This window comes from Nelusetta ayraudi, unplaced genomic scaffold, assembly GCF_046127955.1.
Source record: "Nelusetta ayraudi isolate G7.1 ecotype Tasmania unplaced genomic scaffold, CSIRO-AGI_Nayr_v1 ptg000135l, whole genome shotgun sequence".
Lineage (NCBI taxonomy): Eukaryota > Metazoa > Chordata > Actinopteri > Tetraodontiformes > Monacanthidae > Nelusetta > Nelusetta ayraudi.
This window is the reverse complement of record NW_027466185.1, coordinates 22,800,159-22,806,521: the sequence shown is the minus strand read 5'-3', so window position 1 is coordinate 22,806,521 and position 6,363 is coordinate 22,800,159.

Sequence of the window (6,363 nt, the reverse complement as noted above, 5' to 3'; positions counted from 1 at the left end):
GCAATTACAAAAAAAAAATAAATAAATAAAGTTGGGTGCCGTTTCCTTCTTGCTCGTTGGTTAATGAGGAGGTCTAGAGGTATTTGTTGTGACAGGTGAAGATAAACTCTTGTGAAAACTCTGAGCCTCACAAAAACAACACTTTCATACAACTCATTCCGCTCTATTATATTATCTCTCAAGTGCAACAAAGACCTGCAGAAAACTATCCCTCTGTTTTCGTTGCAGTGAGTTCAGTCTTTAAGGTCTCTTGTTCTCGGTGGGTCTGTTTTGAAAGCACCACCAGCCTCGCTCGTCAGTTTGCTTTTATTTACCCGATGTTGCATGTCAGTCAGCGAAGCCTTTTCTCTGCTGCGGTGACCACAAGGTGGCAGCACCACCACGAATAAGTTCTTGAGCAGCTGCCACAGCTTGAACTCCAAACCCAAAAAAATAGGTTACCTTTAATTAATGTGAGCTCCGTTAAGTCTTAATGAAATGCAGTTAAACTCAAAGATGTTAGGAATTTTGAATCTTACTGAAATTTGAAATATACCCTGAATCCCATTTTGCAGGTCAAACAAAAATGTAAAAGCAAAACAAAGCAGCTTGGTCATTGCAAGTTGCAAAGTTGCAAAGAGTTCTGCAGCTGAGCATTCGGTTCAGTTTTATTTCTCTCTGGCCTATTCATGAGTGGTGACATCTTTTGAAATGAGGGAATCTCACCTCTTCGACAGGAATCGACTTTTTTTTTTAAAGGCCCCCTTTTCAAACGACGGCGCAGCTTCCTCGTTTCACTTGTGGTTTTTTTTGACTTCCCTGGTTGAAATGTGAAACACGCTCGCGGTATGACGGCTGGAGCCAGTCCGTCCACTTGCGGTTGTTAAGTTCGAACTCACTGGGGGTTTTGTCCTTTGTTTATTGTCTCTCTGTGCGAGTGGCTGCGTGGCTCCACTGTAGTTTGCATGAGACCCAAGCGGAATGACAAGCTCGCGGAGCGTTGCCTCCTCCTGTCAGTAGAACATGTGGACGGGCGGCTTTGTGAGCGCGGTCGGGACATCCTTCCTCTTGGCCCTCGTAGGACGCCAACTTCGAAGGAAATGAACCTGTGCAGTAATTAGAGGCAAGTCACCCGTAAAAAAAGAAAGAGACAGAAAGAAAGAAAGAAAGAAAGCAAGCAATTAACAGCTTGACATAATGATTTTCATAGTCACTTTTATCCTTTTGTTGGTCTCTTATTATTTTCATTCTATATCTTTAACAGTCTCTGTTTAAATACATGTTATTTGGTTAGTATAGCAATAAAAAAACAAATTTTGCTGAGAAATCCAGGTGAATATTTTGCTAAAAAGTTTATTGAGAGACAGAACTTCATCAAATAAGATTTTTTTTTTCATTACACCCCCCCGCCCCCACACACACACACACGCATTCAAACACATTTTCACAACTGAATGACACAAACCTGAGTGACATCATTGTAAGGTTATTTTCATTTTATTTTCAGTTTCATACTCTCAAATCCACATGTCTGCAAATTGCACAGTGTGTTGTTTGCATGTTGAAAGGTGCATCGCGTACACCGTCAAACATGTGTGTACTTCTTCTCAGAAAATACTTTTTTTTTAAATTATTATTATTTGAAAAATGTCAATCTCTCATTGTCCTGAAGACGATGGTCTCTGGTGACTGGCTGAATAATTAGGATGTTTTCAGAGTCACGGCTGCAGTGATTGATTCCTTTCCAGCCTCACCTGCTGCCTCTCCCTACAGCCCAGTGATGCAACAAGCCATACAGGCTTGAGATGGAAATGGAATCCAAACTATGAAAAGTAGCACTTTCAACAAAATGAACCATTGTGCAACAACATCTAGAGACAAAGGCTGTCCGGGAGATATATTTAACAAAATAAAATGTGTTTCAAGTAAGTCAAGGTCGTTTTGAACGTTTATTCTTGTGCTAGAACAGCTTTTGCCACTGTGTGTCACTAGTCAGCTGGCGAGGTTTGATTGTGTGTCTGGAGCGTCAATTCTCTATTGTCTCTGATTGGAGAGGTTTGTTCGTCAGAGCAGCAGTGGGAACTTGTCAGAACAGAGTTTTCGACGGAGGCAGACAATAGTAAATCATTTCTCTTGTTTTGGTGACATTCTGACGAGCTGCGATGCTAAATGCCACTGTCTTGTGTTTCTCAACTTTAACCTTCACATCGTCTTACTGACACACAGTCAAATTAAATAACACCAAAGCTCCTCCCTTGAGTGTGTGAGGTGCTCCCTGTGGCTTCAGTCAGGTTAAATAGTCTGTAGTAGCAAAAATACATTCGTTTTTTGATGGGATTGTAATATAAATATGCTACTATTGCACATAAACTATTGACACCTATTTTTTAGACTACTCACAAAGGTATTAAGTCAGAACTTGGAGTCCCTGTTAAATATTAGTCCTTGCGTGCTTGTGCTAATTCAAGTTCATTCATGAGTGGCAGTTGGAGTAGTTCCCTGCCTCTGTTTCCTTTCGGCAGAAGAGAATATTGTTCACTTTGCCAGAGGGAAAAAGAAACAAAATAAACATCTTTGCACACTTGTCACTCTCCGACCTGAATCCTTAGTTTACACAGGTTTGACCGACAAGCTAAGTTGCCTGAGAAAGAGAGAATTTGCTGTGAAGAGTTAAATGTTACTAAAAAAGACCTGAGGTGGTTTTAATTCCTTCTTGCATAACTGGGCGTGCCATTGTATTCGATCGCATTCGTAATAACATCTAACTGGGTAAACGCTGTTTGTTTGGTTTTTGGGGTTGTACCAGGCAGCTGGGTCGTAGCCAATCATCTGCCTTCAACTACACCCTCTGATACTGATGCATCCATTTCTGTCACTCCAGCTGATTCCATAACATCCATAAATCTCCTTCTTGCCCTTCCTTTGCCAGTTCCATCCTTGGCAGCAGCCTGAAATATTTATCAAACCTCCTCTGTTACCACTTCAGCCAGGTCTCCCTTGGTTTTATCTCCAAAATCTCTGACATGCGCCATCCCTCTGACTCCCTAATTCTTCATCCTGTCCATCCTGATCCCAGAGAGATGCTCAACATTTTAATCTCTGCTGCCTCTGCTTTTTTTCTGTCTTTTCAGTAGCTGCGTTTCCATGACGGTTTTTCGAAAAAATAAAAGCAATACTTTTTTCGACAAAGTACAATTGCAATTTGCAGGTGTTTTCCATTGAATGATGTGAAGCACATGAGCTGCAATTCTTGTAAAATCTTGTCCCACCAGATTCTTTTATGAGAATTCTGTTTGCTTTTGTTTGCTCACGTTTGTTTTTGTCAAGAATGGTTGTTGTATTTCTCTCTTTGATTAGTTGTAAAAAATATCCCGTCTCCTCCTCCTTCCAAACATAACGCGCCAATTTCACTTAATGTAAACTGGTCAGGTGACCTTGTGCGTCACATCCGCTGACGTATAAATGCAAAAAATCTATATCGATACGTCTGAAAAACCACCTCATGAGAGCGTCAAAGCCTTTTAGCCACATTTGAGAAGTTTTTAGAAGTGTAGGTGTTTCCATGACCAGTTTTTTATTGCGATATTTAGGTTTTGCACAATTCTAGGGGTCATGGAAACGCAGCTAATGTCTCTCAACCACTCAACACTGTCGACAACATTTTTTTTCTTTTACAACTCTTTTCTCCACCTGTTGCAACCTGCTTTTACCACTTTTCTTCACCCCCACCATGGTCGCTGTGGACTGTTGACTCTAAGTATTTCAAACCCTCCAACTTCTTTATCTCCACTCCCTGTAACCTCAGCGCTTCACTCTTGGTTTCCGTCCACCTGCTTCCTGCTCTCTGCTCTCGCTGCAGACCGCAGTGTCATCAGCAAAATCAAATCAAATCAAAAATCAAACTTTATTTATATAGCACTTTTCATGCATGAAAAGAATGCAACCCAAAGTGCGTCACAGATTAAAACAAAAGTAAAATGTCAAAACATGCAGCAAAATGAACAAATAAAAGCTCATCCCTCCAACCCCCTCAAATGGACCTGCTCCTCTACACAAACACATACACACATATGTCCACACTCATACACGCACATGGATAAAATAGCATGGCACTAAGGATAAAGGGCACTTTTCCGGTGCCTCGGACAAACAAGTTTTCGAGGCAGATTCCTGTCTAACATCACCTGTCAGCCTATCCGTCACCGCAAGCCAACGACAAGGGGCTCGGAGCCCATCCTTGATGCATTCCCACCTCCGCCTTTGACTCATCTGTCACACCTCCAGCTCGCCCCGCTGTCTCACAGCTCTCGCGCACGCCCCATACCGCTCTGCCACTACACATTGAATTGAATTAGGGGTGGGAGATTGGACTGCACCTACAACTGTAACATAATCGCTCTGTGCTTTAATTGTACTTTAATATACGATCAATAACGCAGCCTGTCGGTCTGAGCGTCTCTGTTGTCGCTGCCAAATCAAACATAAAGTTCCGTATTAGCGGCAGGGTTCAAAGCCCCGGAGAGAGGCGTGGCCGATGCCACAGAAGCGGCATTCTGCTTGCAGTGTTCCTGGAAGGAACCCTAAATGTTCTGAGATCACTTTACTTCAGCCGTCTGCTTTGACCAAGGAAAAGGAGCATCAACGCTCCGGTGTCACGCTACACGCAAGGTTTGCTCCGCCCCCTCTGCAAACATTTGTATCTGAAGACACAACTCAGGGGGCGTGTAAGGGCCATATAAATATCATGATCATCAACTTACAACAACAGTTAAAAAGTCCCACTTGTTGTTCTTTATGATTGTTTCAGGATACCAAGAAAAAAACGAATCGACTTGCGGTTGTGTTCCTGTAAACTTCTGCTCTTTCTTCATCCTTTTGCCTTTTTTTTTGGTAGCTTTGCCTCCCTTCTCTGAAATAAAACACAAGCAGAAGCCCCACTGTGATGACTCAAAACTCCACGTTTCAGCTCCTTCAAGCCAAATGGTTCCTTGTTGAACAAGAAACGACAAACCCGACAGAGCGGTGACCTTTTGCATGCATTCCTTTCTTTTATGCAAAGCGAGTGAGGGAAGTGCTGTGAAGTAATTCAGCGCGGCAATTACGTTCTCATGACCTTTAACTAATCCACCCGGGATATTGCAGTCATCGTTTCGGCTTTATGACGGTGCGTTAAGGTGTATGTTAGATTCTCGGTGTAACAACGGTTGTCACATGGCGGCGTGGGTGATGGAACAGTCAAACTTTTCCGGTGCCTTGGACAAACAAGTTTTGAAACAAACAAAAAAAAATCAAAAGCTGGGCGAAGGTCATGTGTTTGCACAAAGCTTGACTCATTTAAAGCGCTGACACATTATTTTTTACTTGTGCAAGCCAACGCCGGGCACGTGCTTCCGATCTTCTCCAAACTACGCCTCCATCTGACAGCCTTGGTAGCTGAGCAAATCTCAAGTTTGACAAGGCATCTGGAGATTGTGGGCTGTGCAACTGTATCTCGTGCTGCACTTGGATTTTTTTTCTTTTACACAGCCTGATATATAAAGTCTTTGTAAGAATTGAAATCCAGATGTAACAACCTACGCTTCGTTTTCGAAGAGTGCGGCTCACAAATTTGGGCCCACTGACGAAAAACCAACTTGGGTCCCCATTTCCATTTATAGTGGATTAATAACAGTTTTCACAGCTGTGTCCCGGGCTGAACTGCAGGGCAGAGTTCGACAAGCCTCCTCCTCCTTAACTTTATGCGTTCAGGCGATGGCCGTAAATGATGCCGAGGTGTCAGCTGACAGCGCTTTGCTTATTTGCACTGGCGGCTCCACTCGGGTTTTATGGCAGCGTTTCTGCAGACACATGCTGTAAGAAGTGCAGCTGCAAGACTGAGAAGTCTTTGGCGGGTGTTTCTTTACCTAAGATGAGTTTGCTCAGAGAACTTTTTTCAAAGAAAAAAAAAAGTTCTGTACGAAACGCATGATAATTGCACCTGTTGAGGGCATGAAGCCCGACACCATGTGTGCGTCAAGATTGTCGACTTGGATGATTTGCATAGTTGAAAAGACTTGACGGCCACGCCTTAAATACTCTGCAGAACTTGAAATGCCAAAGCTGGCAAAGTACTTACTTTCTACTTTTTCACTTTGCTCCTCTTTTGAACCCCCACCCCTCAACTCAATGCAGGTTCCTGACTCCTTTGAGTTCACATGTAACTGTCCCAGAAGTCCTTGTTGCAGAAAATCAGCCCGCTAAAGCTGCCTGGGAAGAGGGGGCCAAAATGTATTCGGGCTACAGTGGCCTGACTTCCAAAATGTACCTGAGGAGCTCGCCGCCCTACGACGACTCCCAACGTTTCGGCAAAGTGTCCCCGGTCGGCGAGGAGGCCCGAGAGGACGC